Source organism: Malania oleifera, chromosome 2 (genome assembly GCF_029873635.1).
Source record: "Malania oleifera isolate guangnan ecotype guangnan chromosome 2, ASM2987363v1, whole genome shotgun sequence".
NCBI classification, from domain to species: Eukaryota; Viridiplantae; Streptophyta; class Magnoliopsida; order Santalales; family Ximeniaceae; genus Malania; species Malania oleifera.
The window spans coordinates 100,553,697-100,576,639 of record NC_080418.1 but is presented as its reverse complement, the minus strand read 5'-3'; the positions used below and the strand labels follow the sequence as shown (position 1 = coordinate 100,576,639).

Genomic DNA, 22,943 nt, shown 5'->3' with positions numbered 1-22,943 from the left:
GAATGGGGTGGTGGGGAAGAGTGTTAATTCTACCTTTATTTCTCTTGCTCCTAAGAAAGAGCATTCCAAGAAAAGTAGGCTTTAGGTTGATTAGCTTGGTTCCGTATATTGTTAAGATCCTCCCCCTATCCTCATAAGTGTGCCGCCTTAAGATCTAAGGTTTTTTTTTGGTTTTTTTTGTTTTGCTTTTTAGCTTGGTTGCTAGCCTTTATAAAATTTTGGCTAAGGTTTTGTCCAAGAGGCTGAGAGAGGTGTTAGCGGGTACGGTTACTTTGGAACATTCTGTTTTCATCAGAGGTAGACTTATTTTAAATGCTGTTTGGTTGAAGAAGTGGTGCAGGACGTGAGGAGGGGGGAAGGGAGGGAGGGGTGTTTTATTTAATGTGAATTTTGAAGAAGCCCATGATTTGTTGTTTTGGAATTTTTGGACCATGTGATGGCTAGGAAGGGGTTTGAAGGGGTATGGAGGAGATGGATTTAAGGGTGTTACACTCGATGACTATATCAGTCGTTGTGAATGGTCAACTGAGGGGTGGTTTAAGGCTTTACAAGGATTGAGACAAGGGGATCCCTTATCCCCTTTTCTTTTCACTCTAGCTGTTGATGTGTTAGAGTCATATGTTAAGAAATGCTCAAAGCCTTGATATGATTCAAAACCTTAAGGTTGGCAAAGAGGAGGTTGTGGTTTCCCACCTTATGATACCTTTCTCTTTCTTAAGGACAATGTTGTGAAATTTTGGAAGCTTTTAATCCTACTTAGTTGATAACATTTCTGGATTAAATATCAACATGTCTAAGAGTGGGGTTGAAGGTTTGAACATCAGAAAAAGGGGTGAACTTGAGGTCCTACTCTAAATTGGCCTCTTACTTATTTAGGTCTCCGTTTTGGTGGTAATCCTAATTTTTCTACTTTTTGGGATCTAGTCAGGGAGGGGAAGTTTGGAAGAGGGTGTACTTATTTTTAGGGGGTTGCTTTTCTAATATTTCCATTTATTTTCTTTTTCTTTTTAGAATTCCACTGGGGGTGGCTGCTGCCTTGGAGAGGATTATGAGAGATATTTTGTGGTCGGGGTATAGGGGAAGAGAGGAGGATCATCTTCTTAGTTATGAGAAGGTTAGAACACCTAAGCATGAAGAAGGTTTGGGCCAAGGGAATTTGATGTTGCTAGTTGGAAAATGGTTATGGTGGTTCCCCTTGGAGGTTGATTCCTCATGGCACATGGTCATTAAAATCAAGTACGAAATACATCGGTATGGTTGGGATACTAGAGGAAGTGGCAATGTTTCTCACACTAGCCCTTGGAAGTTTATTTCTTAGGTTGCTCGCTTCTTTTATCATCTTACCCTTTTTCATGTTGAGAATGGGAATTGTGGAATGACGGCCAGCAACGTGAACGAAGGCCATGGTTGGTGAATGACGGCCACCTACCATGGTAGGTGAGCCACTGCCACCTACCATGGTGGATGAGCCACCACCACCTACCATGAGATCTTGCCACAAGCCAGAGGCTATAAATTGAGACCCCCCACCGAAGCTAAACTACACATCTCAACTGCAAGTTGTGTCCTCTTTTGTTTTCTCATATTTTATTTTCTGTGTACATGTTAAATAGGGACCTGAGTATGTAAAGAATACACAATTGAATATACAATTGATTCATTCTCTACATGGTATCAGAGCTTGGGTTACTCTAAAACCCTAAGCAATCCATGGCTGCCCCAAAAAGGAGACAGCCATGAGTCTAGCTAGTTGGCAACCCAGGAAGGAGAGTCAGAGATAACCTCCTCCATGGGCTCGGCTGGCGTATTCGAGAATTCCCCACTCCATCTTACTGTTGAAAAATTCAATGGTAAGAATTACAGAGAATGGACATAGTCAATCAAGCTCGTTATCGACGGTAAGGGAAAACTCGACTTTCTTACTGGCTAGACTCGGCGACCACCTTCTACCAATGCAGTGGCATCCTAGAAATGGCGGTCCGAGAACTCCTAGATAACATCATGCTTGATAAACTCTATGAAGCCAGCCATTGGCAAAACGTACCTATTTCTCCTGACGGCAAAGGACGTGTGGGATGCAGTGCGTGAGACATACTCTGATGCTGAAAATGGTTCCCATATTTTCGAGTTGAAGACACGACTATGGCAGACGAAGCAAAGGGATCGGGAAGTCACGGAATACTACACTGAGATGCTTGAACTTTGGCAAGAACTCGATCTTAGCTGCGAAGAGGAATGGGAATGCACGGGTGGCGGTGCACATTTCAAGAAGAAGATGGAGAACGAGAGAGGATTCGAGTTTCTGGCAAGGCTGAACGGAGAGCTTGACGATGTGAGGAGCAGGATTCTAGGTTGCCGGCAGCTGCCCTCCATTCGAGAAGTCTTCTCTGAGGTTCAGCATGAGGAAAGTATGGGGAACATGATGTTGAAGGAGCAAAACAAGTCTGGGCCCGAGGCATCGGCTTTTATAACTCGTGGGCCTCATACTGGATCTAGCCCAAAACAGTCTAATGAGGGAAGAAGGACCATCCTGATTGTGCACGTCGATTACATAATTCTCACTGGAGATGACACAGAAGAGGTGGAGAGATTGAAGAAGATCTTAGCCACAGAGTTTGAGGTTAAAGACCTGGGTCAAATGCGACATTTTGTGGGAATGGAGGTCGCCAGATTAAAGGAATTAGTGTCTCCCAGAGAAAGTATGTACTTGACCTTTTGATCGAGACTGACGTGCTTGGTTGTAAACCTAGCGATAGTCCTATTGAGGCAGGAAAAAGAACGGAAGACGTAGGAAAGCCTGTGGATAGAGAGAGATATCAGAGACTAGTAGGTAGATTGATCTACCTCTCTCACACTAGACCTGACATTGCTTTCGTTGTAAGTGTGGTTAGTCAACACATGCACTCACCAAATGAGAGTCACCTAGAAGCAGTATATAAGATTCTCAGATATCTGAAAGGCTATCTAGGGCGAGGACTATTCTTCAGGAAAGGTGACAGTAAGAAGGTAGAGATCTACACAGATGCGGATTGGGCAGGATCTACAGAAGACAAAAGGTCTACTACTAGCTACTGTTCCTATGTTTGGGGAAATCTAGTAACATGGAGGAGTAAGAAGTAGAGTATGGTAGCTTGAACCAATGCCGAGGCTGAATTCAGAGCTGTTGCACAAGGGATGTGTGAAGGGCTATGGTTACAAAAATTTTTGGAAGAACTACACATCACAGTAAAGCTCCCCATCAAACTCTATTGCGACAACAAAACCGCCATTAGTATTTCTCATAATCTTGTTCAGCACGACAGGACTAAACATATAGAAGTGGACAAACATTTTATAAAGGAGAAAATTGAGAAGGGGACAATTTGCATGACCTATATCCCTACAAGAGAACAATTAGCAGTTATTTTCACTAAGGGATTACAGAGATCTAGCTTTGAAGAGTTCATTTGCAAAGTTGGACATGATCAATATCTATGATCCAACTTGGGGGGGAGTGTGGAATGATGGTCAACAGTGTGAACGACGGCCATGGTTGGTGAATGACGGCCACCTACCATGGTAGGTGAGCCACCACCACCTACTTGGTGGGTAAGCCACCACCACCTACCATGAGATCTTGCCACAAGCCAGAGGCTATAAATTGAGACCCCCCACCGAAGCTAAACTACACATCTCAACTGCAGGTTGTGTCCTCTTCTGTTTTTCCATATTTTATTCTATGTGTACATGTTAAATAGGAACCCGAGTATGTAAAGAAATACAATTGAATATACAATTGATTCATTCTCATTCTCTATAGGAATCTTATTTGGTTTTGGTAGGATGTCTAGGTGGGTGAGGTTTCATTGGAGTCTTTGGTCCCTCGTCTTTTATAATGTTTTACATGCATAATGCATCAATTAATGCTTTTTGTTCTTTTGACAGGGGTTCTTTCTCTTGGGGATTTAATTTTTAGAAATCTCAAATGAGAGAGAGGTTGACGATTTAACCTTTTTGTTGAGAGTGCTAGAATGCTCAAATGTGGAGTGATTTGAGGATTTGTTTTGGTGATTCTTCTGGCTTGTTCTCCAGAAAATCCTTTCTCTCCCGTTTGATGGAAATTCCAAGCCTTCTTATTTTCCCCTGAACCATTTTATTTGGAAGGCCAAGGCTTCTCTCAAAATTAGGTCTTTATGGGGATCGTGGCTCTTAAATGGCTTGATGCTGATGATTTGTTGCAAGTGAGGAGGCCTTTCAAGGCTATGGGTCTTGATATTTGTATTATGTGTTTGGAGGCAAATGAAACTAGCGGCCACTTGTTTCTTCAGTGATAGGTGGCTAAGCAGCTTTGGTTCGACACAAATTTTAGGAGGAGAGTAAGAAAGGATACTGATGTAGGACAAGAAGCAAGACCTTGGGAAGATCTTTGCTGGAGAATAATTAAGAAGAGCAGGATTAAGGAATTGTTGGGTTCAGTTAGTAGTTTATTATGTGTGTTTAATATTAATTAGTATAGGATTATGTGTATTTGGGGATTGTTTGTAATATTTGTATAAAGTAGGGGTATGTTTGTAATGTTATGTAGTTTTAGGGGTTTGTATGTAATTTCATGTAAAGAGGCTTTCTTATAAATAGTGTGTGAAAGCCATGTTGTAGGCAGTTGTTGATGAATTTGAATTGAACGTGAGTTTTCCCCCCTAGTATCTCCCCTCTCCTCCCTGCCCCTTCCTCTCTTCTAATTTCTCCATTGCTGCAGAACCTTGATGCTGCCCCTGCATCATTTGGTATCAGAGCCCAACTACAATCTCCATTCTTCCATTCCAATCCACCCATTCTCCCTCACTCTTCTCATCTTCTCTTCTTCTTAACTTGTCTTCTTCTTCTTCTTCTTCTTCTTCATTCTTTTCTATGTTCAGATCTCCTGTTTTGTGCATAATCCCCTGCTGCCCAGCAGCATTCCGCCCTCTTCCTCTTCTCTGTTTCTCTTCTTCTTCTCTTCTGCTTCTTCTCTTAATTCTCTCCCATAATTCTCCCAACTCTGATTTCTGAATTCTGTTGCTGTCCCCTTTACTTGCAGCAGTCTCTGTCCAGCAATTCCTCTAATTTTCCGTCTTCTTCTTCATTCTTCCTTCTTGTTTTCTTCTCTCTATTTCCCTCCCATCATTCTCTCTCTGATTTTTCTCTGTTCCAAAATTTCAGTTGAAAAAAAAAAAAAAAAAAAACCAAAAAGCAGTTCTGCTGCAGTTTCTAACAAATTCCAAAATTCCAGTCATGTCTCATTTTTCTAAACCCTGATTTCTTTCCTAGATTTTACAACACCACCCACACCAACAAAAACAGAACCCTCCGAAAACCTACCCTGAAGTTTCTTCACCATCCCACCATCTTAAGACTCCCACACGCTGGTAAAATGTTTCCCTGTCATCAGTCCTTCAAAACTCTTAACTTCCTGTTCTTTCTCATCACACGACAACCATCACTGCGATCCTCACTCCCTGATCTACCCTCGCCTGGACTTTCATTGCCAGAGGTGCCTCACCAGCAGTGCATGCACCTCATATGCCGGCGACCTCTGACTTGGAAACTTCCACAGTTTTCTGCAATTTCCAGTCTAGTGAAAAATTGCTTCAGCCACGAGATTTTGGATCTTCTCCATGATACTTTGGCCTGCAAGGATTGCTGTGGACACAATATATTGCAGGCAAGCACAATAATTTGGCATGAAACCCTAGAAGTTGTTACCGCCAGCATAAAAAAATCAGATTTATTGCTGCAATTTGAGAAATTTGAGAGTTTTGTGAGTGAATTTGTTTGATTTCAGTGAGACACTCAAGATCTAAGGTGAATTGAAGATATTTCTTGAAAATTGGGACTCAAGTTTATGATTTTGCATGGTTAGATTGAGAATTGTGGGCAAGTGTGTTAAAAACTTTTGGTGATATATACTTGCAGTGTATATAAGTCCAAAAATATGGTGACAAATTATTGGACGAAGGAATGCCATTTATCATACCTTGGGCACAATTTCAAGCTCTTCAACACCTGTCTCAAATGTGGAGAAAAGGTTTACAAAATCATCATTGATGGAAAAGGCCAAACGAATGTAGTTTCCGTAAATGGGGTCACTTGAATGCAACTTCATCCAAAACCTCATCCAGAGCCTTCTGAGATGTCTTCGATTGATAACACTACCTTACGTGTTTATGAAAGATGTTTGGTTCCTATTTAAATGGGTGCTACTTTAATAATGTTTGGTGTGATATTATACCTATGAAGATTGGTCATGTACTCCTTGGTTAGATGATTTGGGTGTGACTCAAGGACATAAGAACACATTTCTTCCACTATAATGGAAAGAAAATCATTTTGAAGCCTGTTCTACCAACCAAGACAAAGAATCTGAGTTTATTGATCATGTCAAAGTTATTCAACTTAAAGATACTACAAGTAACACAATGAATGTGTTTGAAGACATTCAAAGTCTTTCAAACATTCCTATCTACAGTTTGTCATCCTTGATGAGCTAATTGATGCAAATTTTCTAGTCAAGTCTATGGTGCTGCTAATGGAACATGGTTTCGTGTCTCATTCAAGCGCTAGCTTTCAAAAAGTTCAAGTTTTCTTCTCCCTTTTGATCCTCCAACATTTCAAAATTCGAGGCTGAATGTTTTCTAACTGGGGGAGAGTTGATGTAGGAAGAAGTAAGACCTTTGGAAGATCCTCACTGGAGAATAATTAAGAAGAGTAGGGGTAAGGAATTGTTGGGTTTAGTTAGTAGTGTATTATGCGTGTTTAGTATTATTAGTATAGGATTATGTGTTTGTAATATTTGTGTAAAGTAGGGGTATGTTTGTAATGTGATGCAGTTTTAGGGGTTTATGTGTAATTTCATGTAAAGAGGCTTTCTTATAAATAGTGTGAGAAAGCCATGTTTTAGGCAGTTGTTGATGAATTTGAATTGAACTGAGCGTGAGTTTGCCCCCTAGTATCTCCTCTCTCCTCCCTATCCCTTCCTTCCTCTCTTACTAATTTCTCCATCTGCAGAACCTTGATGCTGTTGCTGCCTCTGCATCAGATAGTCCTTTGGAGATGTGTGCCTTTTTCTATGCTTTGGACCATATGGATTGAAAGGAATGCAAATATTTTGGATGATAAGACAAATCCCTTGTTATTTGGGATCAAGTTATTTTTTCGGCCTTTGTTATTTTTTAAGGAATTTTGTTAGATATTTAGCAGGATTGGAAAGGGGCTCTCATGTAATTGTTTTTTTTTTATTTGTTTTGTTTTGTTTTTTTTTTTGTTTTTGTTTTTTTTTTTTTGGTTTTTTTTTTGGATTTTTTTTTCCCTCCTAATGAATTTATTTTCTATCAAGAATAAAAAAAGGACTGTGCTACTAGAGTCAAGGATTTTAGACCAATTAATTTGGTTACAAGTGTTTATAAGATTTTGACTGAAGTTCTATCCAAGAGATTGGCAATAGTCTTGTTGGATACCATTTCTTATGATCATATTGCTTTCATTGGTGACAGAGATTTCTATGTAGCATTGTTAGAAAACGGAGAAGGTTGAGGATGTGGTTAGAAGAAAAAAAGCAAGGTCTTGTTTTGAAATTGGATTTTGAAAAAGCTTATGATCAGGTTAGTTGGGATTTCTTGGATAGAGTTATGGACATAAAAGGTTTTGGTGTGAGATGGGGGAATGGATTTGTGGATGTCTCTCATCTATAATCTTTTTAGTCTTAGTGAACGGGGATGCTAAGTGTTGGTTATGAGCTTCTAGAGTTTGTAGATAGGGCAATCCTTTGTCCCCTTTCCTTTTTACCATTGTGGCAAAGGCATTGGGTAGGATGATTGGTAGAGGTGTTGATAGAGGCTTGGTGGAAGGAATTAAGGTGGGAAACGAGAATGTCCATATCATACCTTTAGTTTGCAATGATTCCATTCTCTTTCTTCTTAAAGATGTGGGTAGTTTCTTTAATATGCTACTAGGTTTTGGTGTTCTGAATTGGCCTATTACCTATTTAGGTGTTCCGTCACGCTGCATATTCGTTTTAGGACCTGGTCCTTGAAAGAGTTGCCACTTGCCAGGAGGTTGAATGGGTGGAAAGGAGCTTTAGGGGTTGTATTACTCTCACCCATGCTTGTATTTTATTACCATGTATTATTTGTCGCTTTTTTAGAATTCCATGGTGTGTGGCTTGGAGATTAAAGAAGGTAATGAGAGATTTTTGTGGTCGAAAGTAGGTGAGTGATATAGAGACCATCTTGTCGGGTGGGCGACTATAACTTGTGTGTGGATCTAAAAAGAAGGAAGGAATGGATCTAAGTAATTTTATGCCTTAAAATATTTCCTCGGTTTTAAGTGGTTATGGCATTTTCCTTTAGAACCTATTTCTCTTTGGCATTAGGTAATTTTAGTAAATTTGTGCTTCTAATGGTAACTTTGTAGTTAACATTACTTTAAGTCAGTTGGAAATTTGTGTTTTAGATTTATTATACTTTCTTTCGTACTAGTTGGTATAAAGTGGGTAAAGGGGAGAAAATCTGTTTTTGGGACAATATAAGGAGGTGCCTTTTGCTTGTGTGCCCTTGTTTCTTTGAGTTATATGCCCTACATGAAACTCTTATTTTTTGCTTTCTTCCTTTTGTGAGAGGGTGGCGATCCTTGTTAATTTCATTATGTGAGGAACCTTAGCATTGGAGAGACTAATGAGCTTGCCCGTTTGATTAATGTGCTTGATTTTACTTTCGTGTACAATTGGGGATTGATGAAAGAGTGTGGAGCTTAGATTCTTTTGGGAAATATTGTTGCAAATATTTATGATATGGAACCCCAAGAATGAACATCCACAGACCCCAAATCAGATTTATCAAAACCCCAAACCCAAAATAAGATTCGACATGGTAGTGGATCCTTGACCTATTGCTTGACGTGAAGCACAAACCAAGAATATCAAATTAATGGATGAACGCCACAAAGGTAGCACCTTTGATAAGTTTGGTGAAAGTTCAATGAAAAACTTGAAGAGAAATAAACCTCACTTAGAATTGTATTCAACCAAAAATATCCCTTTTTCAATACAACAGAGAGTTGACTACTTATAGAAAATAAAAGAAACCTATGACATCAGCCCGGCCAATAAAAATAGGCTATGACATCAATCTGGCCAATAAAATAGCCCCACATAACCTTAAGCATGCCGTGTTATTTAATGAAACATGTGCAAGTCACCTGCCATGCTTAATTGACACAATTGGCCCACTATTTAGTCCATACTTCAATTAAAACAATAAAAATTCACCAAACAACCCCTATTGGCTTAAGGTTCCAGTTTCACACGTCTTTAGACAATTTACCATTTTAGGCTCTTCAAGAAAGTCCTTTTCTTTAGTGTCCATGACCCTCATTGACTCTTGCTCAAGCAAGTTCTCAATTAGTCCTTGCGTAGCCTCCTTGGCCTTCTTGGCCCTAGCTCTTGTGATGGGTCCGCTTGGCATGTGCAGATCATCCTGTGCAATCGGAACTTGTTGGTTCATATCAATTTATTTTCTCATTTGATTCATGATCCTATTTTTTTAGTCCTTTTGCCCTTTATTCTTTAATTTGGAAAGCTAAAGTTCCCTCAAAGATTAAGGCTTTTGCTTGGATTGTGATTCTTGAGAAAAATCAATAGTGATGACTTGCTTCAGAATTGAGACCTAGGGTGGCCCTGTCTCCCTATGTTTGTACCCTTGGCTTTATGAGTGGGGAATATTGCTCATGTTTATTTTACATTGTCCCGTCAATTAGGTTCTTTAAAATAATTTGTTTGCTATTTTTGGCGAAAATTGGGCAAGCGCTTCTTCTTTGGGGGATTTATGCACTTTTATGTTGAGGGGGCTTGCTAAGGGGAAAGGGAGGAAAGCTTTGTGGCGGTGCACTGTGCTGGCTATCATTTGGTGTATTTGTGGTTGCATAGATGCTAGAATTTTTAATGGTTTAGCCAGTTCTATTGACTTCCTTTGGAGCACATGGTAGTGTTTCTTCCGTTGCTTTGGCACTTTGCAAATGGCTTCTTCCGACACAGATTTCTGAAAGACTTATAGAGGGATTGATTGGCTTACTTTATTGGAGTTGTCTTGTAATTATTTTCTTTCTTCTCTTGCTTTTTTCCTTTTGTTACAGGCGGATATCTTGTTCTTCTATTTTTTTTTTTGTCCTGTTCGTTTTTGTACTCTTTCTTGCTTTCTCTAATACAAATCTTTGGATGTTTTGTTACTGGTTGTCTCTTTTTATTTTCTTTTTTCTTGCCAAGTGTCTCCTTTTCTTTATGTTCTGGTGACGGGCACTTGTTAGAATTGTTTTCTGAGCTCCAAGGTCTATGTCTCAAATTCATCATGTTTGGAATTTTGGGACAACCTTACAATTTTATTTTTTTCAAGGATTTTTCCTATTTTCAATAATTTGTAATGGCCTGGCTTAGAAGCAATCAAATGGGCAGCTATTAACATTAAAAGCATTTTTATAATGGTATTTTATTAAATAAAAATCCAGTAGATGCTAGGGTTTATTTATTAGGAAAGAATTATCCTAGTAGTATTTAGGTTTCCTTGTTTTATATTCTCGACTCCCAAGCGTATTAGGCCTGAAATATATGATTGTAAGAAATTTTATTGAGATGTGGAACATTATAGATTGAATGTGAGTTATTAGGGTTTATCTCTTTAAGGGGATATGCTTCTCAGATATTAAAAGTGGGATTGGCTTGCTCTGTTGACTTCTTAGGATGTGTTGATTTCTTGGGATGTTTTCTACCTCTTTTGGTTTTCTTTTTTTGTTTTCCTTGGGGTTTCCCAGACTTTGTTAAGGAGGTGTCTCTTCTCCTGATTGCACATCCTTTTTCTATCTAATGAATTTCTTTTGCTAAAAAAAAATTAGGGTTTATCCCTCATGTGAGGAGATAAATTCCTGCATCAATTGGTATCAAAGCCTAGCTGCTGCTTATCCACCATTCACCATTGCCTCATCCATTGCCACTGAGTTGTAATCCCCCACATGTCAGCTTCCATCGAAACTTGTCAGCCCACTTGAAGCATTCTAGAGAAAGCAATCAACTTCTTTTTGCCATCACCAACCTGGTGCAAGCTTTGCTTGCCACATACCCCCTTCCCTCACAACTGCGGTGATGGATTGATCGTCACTATTCATTAGAGATGAGAGGGCATTGGGTCTCCTCAACTTTTTTCATCTTCCTGTTTTTGTCCAATCAATAATAATCCCATGGTCATTTTTCCATAGCCGTTACTTTTTTTCTCAGCTGAACTGCTGCCCCACTTTTCTTCCTTGTCAGAGAATGAGTCTTTCTAGGCATCTCCTTTTGCACCCTTTCCAAAGTCACATGCTCAACCGAGGGAGTCGCTATGGAGGTCCTTTTGAAAGACTATGGAAATTAGTAGTAAAGCATGGAATTATTTCATGAAACTTTAGAAATGGTTAATAGACATAATAATGTAAGTTCTAGGACATCATGGTGGCCATAATAATTTAAGTTTTTTTAATATACATAATAATGTAAAGCATGGAATTCTTTCACAATAATGTAAGTTCTAGAGAGCTCAACAGTCCCTAACCTACTCTTACCTGATCTGCTTTTCTTTATCTTATCCAACCTGGATAACATCCTAGATAGCCTGGTCCAGCACCCAGCATCTATAACCTGGACGCAATCTTCCACTTTAGTTCTAGGTCAGTTCTGTTTCTTTTGCTCAAGCCCAATTGTAAGCCTGATCCATGTTTTTATACACACCTAACCAAGACCAGCTCAACTTCCACTCCTTCATGTCTTGATTTAGGTCGGGGCAAAAAAAGAAAAAATGTTATTGCCATAACCCCCAGCTGCTGCTAGATAAGAGAACTTTGAGAGCAGCTCATGAACGTTGGGAATTGCCTCCAGTTTCCTTCATCTTCAATTGATGATCTTTTTCTCTTGTTAGGTCAAGTTGTTTTATTTATTTATTTACTATTTTAAAAAAAAAAAACACAAATAGAGCAGTTCTCACAAATCACTAAAGGATGTACTCTCCTTTAATTCAGGCATTAGTCAATGTTGACCTTCTAAGGCACTTGGATCCTAATGTTAAGGTTGTTGTTGCTGCTGCCTTAGTGAAGTATTGAGAATCACAATTCTAGATATATTCTTTATCTTGGTGCTAAAATGAAAGAAGTGTTCATTTTGATCATGTCAAATTTTGAATAGTTTCATTATGGTCGAGTGGCTAATACGTTAAGTAGATCTACACCCCTGCAGATATGGCCTAGGTTAAGTCTTCTCTTGTTGTTCTTATCCTTGAAGGTTATGCATTGATCCTTGATATGTTCCACTATTTTCATGTGCCATTAGAGAATATCATTCAGAGCATGTGTTTTCTACCATGGCAAAAATCATGATTCTTGTCTCAGAGGAGACAAATGACATGTTAGTATAATTACTATATCTTCCTATTGCTCAAAAATTAGGTGAGAAAGTATTTAATGCATGTGCTTGTAAGCCACAACCATATCTAGCCAAGGCATCTTTTTAAGAGTTCATTGAACAAAAAGATGGTCATATGACGATAGTGATCCAATGGAGATCATGAAACTCCAAGCCTTGGAAATTATTTTGGGAGGTCCCATATGTTGAGTTTATTTTTCTAGCATTCATTATACTACAACAACAACAATAATTAGCCTTCCCTATGTTGGATTGGCTATATGAATCCTTTTCCGCCAATTCATCCAATCGAGGGAATTTTCTTCGACTAACTTAAAAGCTATTAAATTCTTCCTCAATACCTCATTCCAAGTTATTTTAGGTTTATCCTTCCTCTTCTAGCACCATTTACAATGACTAGCTTGCTCCTCATTGGTGCATTGCTTGGCCTAAGCCACCCCTTCCTTGTGTTATCTTCTACTAGTGCTATGCCAAACTTATTGTGAATATGTTCATTACTTAATTTATCTTTTAATATTAGACCACTCAACCACTTTTGCATGTGCATTTCAGCCGCTTCTATTTTTTGAATGTGTTGTTTCTTACTTGCCTAGCATTCTAATCTAGACAGCAATGGCTGGTCTTACAGCCGTCATATAGAACTTTCCTTTAACTCCATGTACTACATCCTCTTCACTTTCTCCCTCTGCTTGCATAATATATCCACGATATTGAAATCTATTTGTGCTGTTGATTTCTTGATTATCAAGTTTAATATTGTCTTCAACATTCCTCCTTACATGGCTCAAATTACATTCCATATATTATGTCTTATTTCTAATTATCCTAAAACCTCTTGACTCTAAAGTTCTAACTTTGATTATACCCCATTCTTACTTTCATAAATTAAATAGTATCATTTTCTTAAAGCATACACCATGGGATCTTGTTTTGGATATTCCTCGTTCATCAATCACTAAAGCAAATAGATAGGGGCTCAAAGTTGAACCTTGATGTACACTTATTGTGATTGGAAATCTTCTAGACTATCCTCCTACAATATTAATGTCAGTCGTTACTCTATCATACATATCTTTAATGACATCAGCATATCTGCTGCATACTCCTTTCTTTTCTAGAACCCACCATAGCACTTCCCTAGGTACTTTATCATATGTTTTCTCTAAGCCAAGGAAAACCATTTGCAAGTCCCTCTTCTTTTCTTTGAACTTTTTCATTGATCTTTGTAGTAGGTAAATAGCTTTTGTTGTCGATTTCCTAAGCATAAAACCAAATTGATTCTCTGAGACCTTCGTTTTTATTCTTATTTTTTGTTCAATTACTATTTCCCACAATTTCATTGTCCAGCTCCAAAGTTTAGTTCAACTATTGTTATTACAATTTTGAATATTACCCTTTTTTTTAATAAATAGGTATTAACGTGACATTTATTTGGTTTTTATAATAGTGTTGAATAAATTATTTATCCATATACTTCTTTATCCCATAGACATTTCTAAACTTCAATTGGGATGTTATCTGGTCCTATAGATTTCCCTTTTTTTTAATTTTTAATTTTTATTTTTATCATTTTTAAAGCCATCTTAACTTCAGTGACTAGTTTTGCAGATACATCTCATTTTTTTAGTTTTTTTTTTCCCTCATTTGTCTTTTCTAGGTTTAAGCTTTCAATTTGGTTTTCATTAAACAATTTATTAAAGTATCTTTGCAGCCTCTCTTTTATGTCGTCTTCTTCTATCAACACATTATCGTTTTCATCTTTTATACATTTTACATTCCTTAAATCTTTGCACTTTCTTTTTTAGCTTTACCCAGTTTATATATGTCCCTTTCCCTTTCATTTGTATCTAGCGTAGCATATAAATTATCATAAGCTCTATGTTTAGCTTCACTAATGACCTTATTTGCCTCTGTATAAAGTTTTCTATATTTCTACACTTTTGCCATGTTTTATACCAAATTCTTGTTGTCTTTACTGTTTTTGGACATCTTGATCCTACTACAAACTTTCTTTGTTGTTTGAGACTACCTTAAATAAAATCTTTTTTGCTACCTTTTAAATAGAGTTAGCCATCCTATTCCACAAAATGTTCACATATACTTTATCCTCTCATAACCTTTATTATACTTTCCAATGTCCATTTAAATTAGCTCCTATGAATGTTTTTTCAAACCACAATATCCCTTTTATAATACTATCCATAACCTCCCAAAAGTTATGTATTCATTATAACAAGATTGTTGGACATGAAAAAATTTAAAATCATATCTGTGGGCTCATTTTTATCTCCACATCCATAGTCTCCATGTATCCTCTCATAACCTTATTATACTTTCCCATGTGTCCATTCAAATTAGCTCCTATGAATGTTTTTTCAAACCCAAGTATCTTTTTTATCATACTATCCATAACCTTCCAAAAAATTATCTTTTTTAAGTTTTTTGTTAATCCTAGTTGGGGAGCATATACACTAATGACATTTATTTTCTTTGGGCTTATAATTATCTTGATTTTTATGATCCTATCCCTTTTTTTTAAAACATCTATCACATTATTTTTAGGTCTTTGTCTATAATGATTCCCACCCCATTTTTGTGTTTTGCTTTTCAAGCGTGCCAACGTTTAAATCCTAATTTTATGATTTCTATAGCTTTCTCCCCTACCCATTTAGTCTCTTGGGAGCATATTATGTTAATTTTTCTTCTAATCATCGTATCAATCAACTCCAAGCCTCTCCTGTAAATGTCCTTATGTTCCAAGTTGCTAATCTTACCCTAGTTTCTTGTGACCCTTCCATCTAGAATGGTGTGGCCTAGCCCACTTCTGTTCATTTTCCATTAGACTCAGGTGGTATAAGTGCGCCGCATAACTCGTACGGGCCGCCTTAGTTGACTTTTGGTAAGGTTTCATATCATATAGATCTGATGAGTTTTATGTTGGCTATCAGCTATCTAACGCAACCATCCTTTATCCGGGCTTGGGAACAGCTTGCATAGAGATATTTAGGGCATTTAGTGCCTACACAAGCGGAGTATAAGTATCTACTAACTGGAGAAATATACAGTTTAGGAAGTAAATGTTGTAGCCATGTACTGAAAATTAGACACTTATGCAGCATAAATTTGCATGTGCACATAGGCATATGAAACTATCAAAGTATCAGATAAAAATATGTTTACCTTATTATGGGTATGCGGTAGAATTGGAGAATTTGTATTAGGAGAAAGCCCATTGGGGGCAAGCCCCATTCCCATAAGAAGCAAGCAGCTATGGTTTACTAAGTTTTGATTTTCTTTGTTGGCAGCCGTAGCGGACCCCACAAAGGAGTATATAACTGTCAGCCACTCTGAGAATGGGCTTGTCAAACTTGTTATGGACAGATACCTTCTGCATGAATGGCCAAGAAAAAATGGAAGCTAGGAGCATTGGGCAATAAGTAAAACAATATAAGTTGTATAAATTTATTGAAAAATATGAGAAATAAAAATTCAGTACTACAGCCTTGAAAACCAAGTTGTGATAACAGGAAGTAAATAAATATGACATTTATGAACAGAAGGAAAAGCAGGATGTACATAAAAGGGACTATTATATAATTTCGCGTGTTCCCTGATAGGGCAATGCTCTGAAACTAGACCTAAAGGGAAAATCTAGTGATCATAGTGAAGTGAGTTTTTTTCATCCATGACACCATGAAATAGCATCTCCTAGAAACTCACAGTGAACTGAGTTTTGTGCGATTTGAAGAAAGCATCTTGTGGGAAATGTTTCTCGTTTACTTGCATTATAGAATTCAAGAGACTGCATTACCCTTTTTCCTTGAGGAGTATATGGCTGTTCCATGTATACAGACTTATGAATGTGTGTGTGTGTGTGGGTGTACGTGGAAAGTACTCTTGTATGTTTCTACTGTAGCTTAAAGAAATTAAATAAATTATCATTTAAAGAGAGCAGGAGAAGAATATGGGCCTGTCTCAGTAGTGAGAGAGCTTTGATGATAGGAGAAAGAAACAAGGTGAGAAGACCTGTATGCATGCATTCATCTTTGAGAGAGGTGTGCAGTGTTGTGTGTGTGCATCTCTTAAGAGTGCATGGAGGATTTGGAAGAAAGCTCTATATTTAGAATTTTTAAAATTATTTTAGGAAACTCTGTTGTAGAATATTTCATGGACAGCATAGAACTTGATTAAGAATTTAGAATTTTAGAAAGATAGGTGTAGGGTTTTGTGTGTGTGTATTTTTTCTAAAAGAAAATATTATAATTTTATACTAGGAATAGTTAGTTGAACTTTCTGGATGTTTTCTTTAAAGAATATGAAAATGTTTCCTTTTCTTTTGGAAAAACAGATATTTCCAAATCAAAATAATGATAGAAATACGAAGGCCTCTTGTATCAGAATAAAACCCTTTATAAAATTCAAAGTGGAACATCTGATTGATCCATGCAAGTTACATTGGAACATAAGTTACTTCGCAGAAAGGACGTGCTATGCTGATTGCTGATTTGAAACCAACAATTACTTTTTTAGAAGAGGCACGCCTGAATAATAAGGATTGCAAAAATGTTGCATGCATCATCTGATAGTGGCAAATGGCTTCAATGAAATTGTGTGAGTAATTTCTTAGTTGGTGGCCCTTGCTCAAGGCCATAGCTCCCTTGCTCAAGGCCATAGCTCCAGGGAATGTTAATGGTGAACATATCTGAGTTAGATTTCAGAATGTGCGTGTGAATTTTTGAAAATGTAAAAACAAACAAAGCAGCGTAGACTTAATGTATGTAGTTTTGTGACTGCAGACATTCTTCTTTTAAATCATTTTATGGAACATATTCCTTTGCCAAACGCATGAAATTGTTCTAATGTTTATTATTTCCCAGAAATTTATTTATTTATTTATTTTTTTAAGTTGTCTTCATTTTTATTACGTTTCAACTTTGAAACAATTTCAGTGATGGTTTTAAGTTATTGGTCACAATTTCACATTAACAATGTGTGTTCAAATAGGATAGCCAAGTATAGTACATTTGTTTCAGAACCTTGCTCTTCAATATAATGTTCTGGGAATAACCTTGTCTCTGGTGTCTTCCCCCCCAAGCCATTGAAATTGCTGCACAGCCCATGGGAAGAAAGTGAAAAAACAAAAACAAAATAAAATCCATCTATCTTGAACTGTTGTCGCCAATCAAATTCCATGTTTGCTATAGAAAAATATCTTACAGTTAATACTTTTCTGCTCTTCCATGTGCATCTATTAGTTTTAAGTGGCTCAATCAGGTGATGATGCCTTTTCTGTTCATGTAACACTGATTCATTTGCCTATGATTTTCTTATCCTGGCTAGTGAAGTGTAAATGATGGAACTTTCTTCTTTCTGCTGTTTCTGTAGTACCAGGTATACCACCTTGCAGTGCCGATGCATGGCTTTCAGATCCTGAGCATGACAAGGTTTGAAGGTACACTTCATACGATGCTAAAGCAGATTTTTTTTTTTTTTTTTTGTATTTTATGTTATTAAATGTTCATTCATTTAATTAAATATTCATCAATAAAAATAGTTACTGTACACATTCTTTTCAATTCATAATTTCATTGTTGATTTTTTTTTTTTTTTTTTCAATTTGATTTATGATTACATAACTGTTATTTTGTAACTTAACAGAAACTTCCAGTTTCCAGGGAGAGCCAAGTGATTGGAAATATGGGGCTTGGAATACTGTAGTAACTATGTATAGTTGCATCGAGTTCCTGCAGCTGCCTCCTTAAATTTTCTGTAAGTGATGGGGGCATATTTATAAATAAACCAATTTTGAGGTGTCTTATCATGGTCATCTGATTGAATGAGTTCTGATCTTATAAATAGTTGATTTCAATTCAACATTCCAATTATTTTGGAAGTATTGAATAAGCACCAATCTTACATGTGTTGATATTATTTGGAAGATAATGGTGCCAGTCCTAAGGCGGTCCAGTAGGGGCAATAGTTCCCATTTTGTCCCATGTGTATATTTTTAATGTATTACTCTTTTTTTTCCCCTTGTAATATGTATATAAAATTAACCTTTAACATTATATTGAAATTCTACCTCTTCCCCATCACTCGAGATGATTTATCCATCAGGTAGTGTGGAATTTCTTTAATTTGTTTTCAACCGTTGAATTTGAGAAGCAATGCTATTGGATTGCATTCTGAAGCAGTCTCGAGAATCGCCATTGAAAGACTTGTAAGGGTCCCTGGAGATTAATACTTGAAGAAAATGGGAGTAATATGATGAATAATTGGTCTGAACTTGTGTAGCAGATGTTTTTGGGGAGGACTTGAATTTACTTTTATAGTTTTTAGCTTGCGCTTTTTGTTGTTGGTTCTGGTCTAGTGGCTTCAGTTGCTGTTGGGTAAAGACCGCTGGCTGTTGCTTTGATGACTTGGAAACTGCATCACATTGTTAGCAAATGCCCATTTTTCTGTACCAACATGATTGTCTGATTGAGACTGTATCATATGTTCTTCATTGCCCCAATGATCTAAAATGTAAATTGTCACCCTTTGACGAAGCAGTTGGTTTTGTTCCTTCTTCGTTTTGTCTCTTTCCTTTGGACAAACATGGACAGAAACATTTCAAATAGAACGGCTGAACGTAACAGATAGTGGTATTGCTGAATATGCAGTGAATGGTTCATGTCAAATTATGGCAGTTTCTTCATTGTGGTGCTTCTATTGGTAGGCTATGGTTTCTGTGGCAATTGGTTCTTTCTTGGATATGACATTCAATTTTAACACACAAGCTCTCCCCAGGAAGGCCACACACAAGCCCTCTTGAATGGCATTCTAGTTTTTGTGGAAAACTAGCATGTTTTAATGATATTAGGTTGTGTTTGGGGGCATAAATTTTAGGTTTTGGATTTGATTTTGCATAAATTTGAATAAGATATAAGTGGGCAGCATTTAGGATCTTGAATTTTGAGACGAGTTGGAAAAAATTAATACCTTTTTTAAAATTTATTTATTTATTTATATTATGTCTTGTTCAAATCCACATTCATATTAGAGAGTTTGAATTTCATGCTCCTAGCATAGGTAGTGTTTGAGAGTGAATTTTAAGTCTTAGATTTAAATTTGTGGGAATTTAAACGAAAATTCGTTACAAATTTGTATTGTATTTTATAAGTTGACATTGACATTGCACTTTTTTCTCTCTTTTCATGCATTAAATGAAGACTTTATCTCCTATTCTCTTAATGAAATTAAAAATATGCTTGTCTTTATCTTTTCTTTTCACTTTCAAAATGAAAATTAATGAGTAAATTGGTCATTTAATACTTGAAAAATAAATTGTGAAGTGTCAATGATTTTTTGGAGTGCCAATAGCGCCTCCTAAGAGGGAAAAAAGTCATCTTTGAATTCTTTCTCTTAAATTAAAGAAACTGTCAAAAAGTTACAGAAGAAACATATACATAATAAACGAGGCATAGCATTGGTAAAGACAAGATAAAGAAGGGGTGGAAAGGCATCAGTACGTAAGGAGTATCGGGAGTTCAATTTCAGGTAAATATATTTATGGAGCCAGCGGTACCTGTGGATGGTGAGAATTTATTCTGTGAGCTAGCGGAGATCATGAATGGCGAGAGTTTGCTCTGTGAGCCAGCGGGGACCGTGGATGGTTAGAGTTTGCTCTGTGAACCAACAGAGACCGTGGATGGTGAGAGTTCTCTGTGAGTCAACGGAGATCGTGGAAAGTAATGAAGATGTGTCACGGGGGTCGGGTTGGCCGAACGTCAAATTGATGCACAGAAGCCGTGTCCGTATTTCAGACTTTATCTGATCAGCGAGACCTAAGGGGAGGACGCTGATCCGTAGATGTGGTGTCGCATTAGGGGGTCTGAAGGACTTATTGGTGGCTGGAGTTTCAATGTAATAAAAAAAAAAAGATAAAGAAAAGATGATGTAAATGAATTGGGTATTTAAAATGTATGTCTATGCACCTAAGAAGAATGAATCATTGTTTTTTATTTTAAAAGATATAAAGATAGATATAAAATAACTTGGAATGAGTCAAGGATGAAAGATTTAATAGCTCTCAAGTTAGAGGAGAAAAGTACTCTTGAATTGGTTAAAAAGAATTTTTGTACCCAACTCCAATTTAGTGGAACTTTTAAGGCTGATTTTGAAAGGAGAGTTTCATTTCATTTCACTTCCCAAAAATAAAAATAAAATTTTCGTACACCTTTTCTCATTTTTTTCTTAGTTCTTTTCTTCTTGGTGTTAAAATTGCACAAGGGAACTACCAAAACCAGACAATGCTCTTCTCAAAGCATTGTTACCACATTCTAGTAGTCGTTTTATACTTGTCTTGATTCCTTTCTTTAATTTTATTATGTGAACCAAATTGGAGGTTAAATGTTGTTTAATATCATTTTTGATTTTTTTTATTTGTTACTTTTGTAATATAATAAAAAAAATAGGCGGCGACGAAAATTGAACGTCAAATTTAAAATTTTCAATTGTTGTGGTAATTTGCAATCATAATTCTAAAATTTATGGATTAAATCATTTTTGAGAAAACTTTTACAATTAAAATTGTCGTGTGCATTTGAAATAAATAAAAATAAAAATGTTATAAAAATTTTAAAGTTTTGAAGAAATTAATAAAAGTCATTTAAAGAGCATTCTAATTGGTTCAACTTTAGCAAGATTGCAAATTCTTAGAGCACTAAAGCTAGAGTTTAAAAATATGAATACACAAAGAATGGTTATAAATATTTTGTTATAAATATTTTATTATAATGTTTTATAATTTATATATATTTTTATTTTCATTATTCTAATCAAATTCTTCTAAATATTAGTAAGCATTCTATGCGGATTTTTTGCGATTGCATGTGGATAATCCAGTGTAAAATATTTTTATAGTTCATAATAAAGACTTTCTAAAAAAGTTAATAGTAAAATTTCAGTATTAGTTTAACAAATTATTTATGAATATTGAAATGTATTTTAAAAATTATTTTTTAAAATTATAAATACAAATGTAGACATTAGATACTGTTATGGTGCCATGTAAATAGAGGATATGATTTGATAGTAATACTTGAACTAGAATTTGTGAAATATTAAAATTTATTATTTAAGGCAAAAGACACTGACTTTTCTTGAGATTTGGGAAAATAGCATAAATCTTCCGATGTATTTTGCCAAAAAAGATAAATTTTTTTAAATATTTTCAGTTGTTATTTTTTTGTTTATCTACCCATCAACAAATGAGTTTTTTTTTTTTTTATAAAAATTTTAATGTCAGTAATTTTATCTCTAAAATTTATCTTTAGAACTAGTTTATTATTTATCTAAGCAATGTTAGTCCTTTCAAATGAATTTATCTATTTAAAATTACCTTTAATTGATTGATTATAGATTTTTATGTTCAAACACTAGCCTTTTCAAAATAAACTTCCTAAATGTAAATTTATCTAATTTTTATTGAATTTATTTTATTTTAAAAAATATGTATATTTTATTTATTTTTCTCTCCTTGTTAAATTCAACTACTATAATCCTTTGTATAACTCCATTAATTTGTCAACATATAATCCATTAAAAATTATCCTTTTTATTTATTTTTTTCGGTTTTTCGACTTTGAAATTGAAGAAAACTTGTGATTGCTTTTGTTTTTGGGCTTATTGAAGACCCACACTGGACTTGTTGCATATGTTTTTTATGATCATTGGGTTTTTTACATGTTAAAGAGGTTTGCCTGCTGTCGGCAATCCCTAGCTGCTTAGTCTGCACCACATGTCTAACGGATAGTGACATCAATTTATCTTTTTTTTTTTTGTTTTTTATTTTTGCCAGATATAAATAGGCTAAGTTGGAGTTTTTTTTTCTTCTCATTTTAATACTATTTTATAATAAAATATTAAATAATACTTTGTTTGGGAAAAATTTTCCTGTTTTGGGGCTTACATAATCTCGTTATTTGATCCAGCGAGATTTAAATCGATTTTTTAAAAAATCGCTACTTCATGTAGCGAGATTTGTATGGGAGCATCCCGTAGAAGCCTCTATTTTGTCGTCGTCGGAGACCTAAGTAATTAGAGTTTTTTCTATATTTAATATTATTTTATAATAAAATATTAAATAATACTTTATTTGGAATTTTTTTTTTTCGTTTTGATGCTTACGTATTCTCGCTGGACGGCTGAGCGAGATTTAAAGGGTTAGACAAATCGAGTGTTGACGTGTGACAAACAAATCTCGCTGGACAATCCAGTGAGATTTGCTTGAGAAATGCATCGACGTCTGACGCGTGGATCTGACGAGTTTTGCTTTCCCTCCCTAGTGAAACCACTGACATGCATTACATGATTTGGGGCTGTTAGGTACATCTCACAGGCTTGGAGCAGCGGCAGTTGCGCCCCCAAGATTTCCTGTTCTATTGTCGGTTTCCCATTCGCAATGATCCCATCCTCATTTCTTTCCTTTTGCCTTTTCGTGGGGTTCACA

At 36.1% G+C, this 22,943-nt stretch overlaps 1 protein-coding gene across 4 annotated transcripts in view; it reads left to right on the top strand.

Moving 5' to 3' along the window:
- LOC131149593 (pentatricopeptide repeat-containing protein At5g65560-like) overlaps positions 1-18,527 on the top strand; it is a 29,726-nt gene extending 11,199 nt beyond the window's left edge. For 2 of the 4 annotated variants that reach the window (XM_058100175.1, XM_058100178.1), the window contains 2 exons: positions 17,837-17,903; positions 18,110-18,527. The gene's annotated coding sequence lies outside the window, so the exon portion shown is untranslated. Of the gene's footprint in view, positions 1-17,836 lie in introns of all 4 variants that reach the window. The other 2 variants (XM_058100176.1, XM_058100177.1) reach the window with 2 other exon arrangements.
- The last annotated feature ends 4,416 nt before the right edge of the window (positions 18,528-22,943 follow it).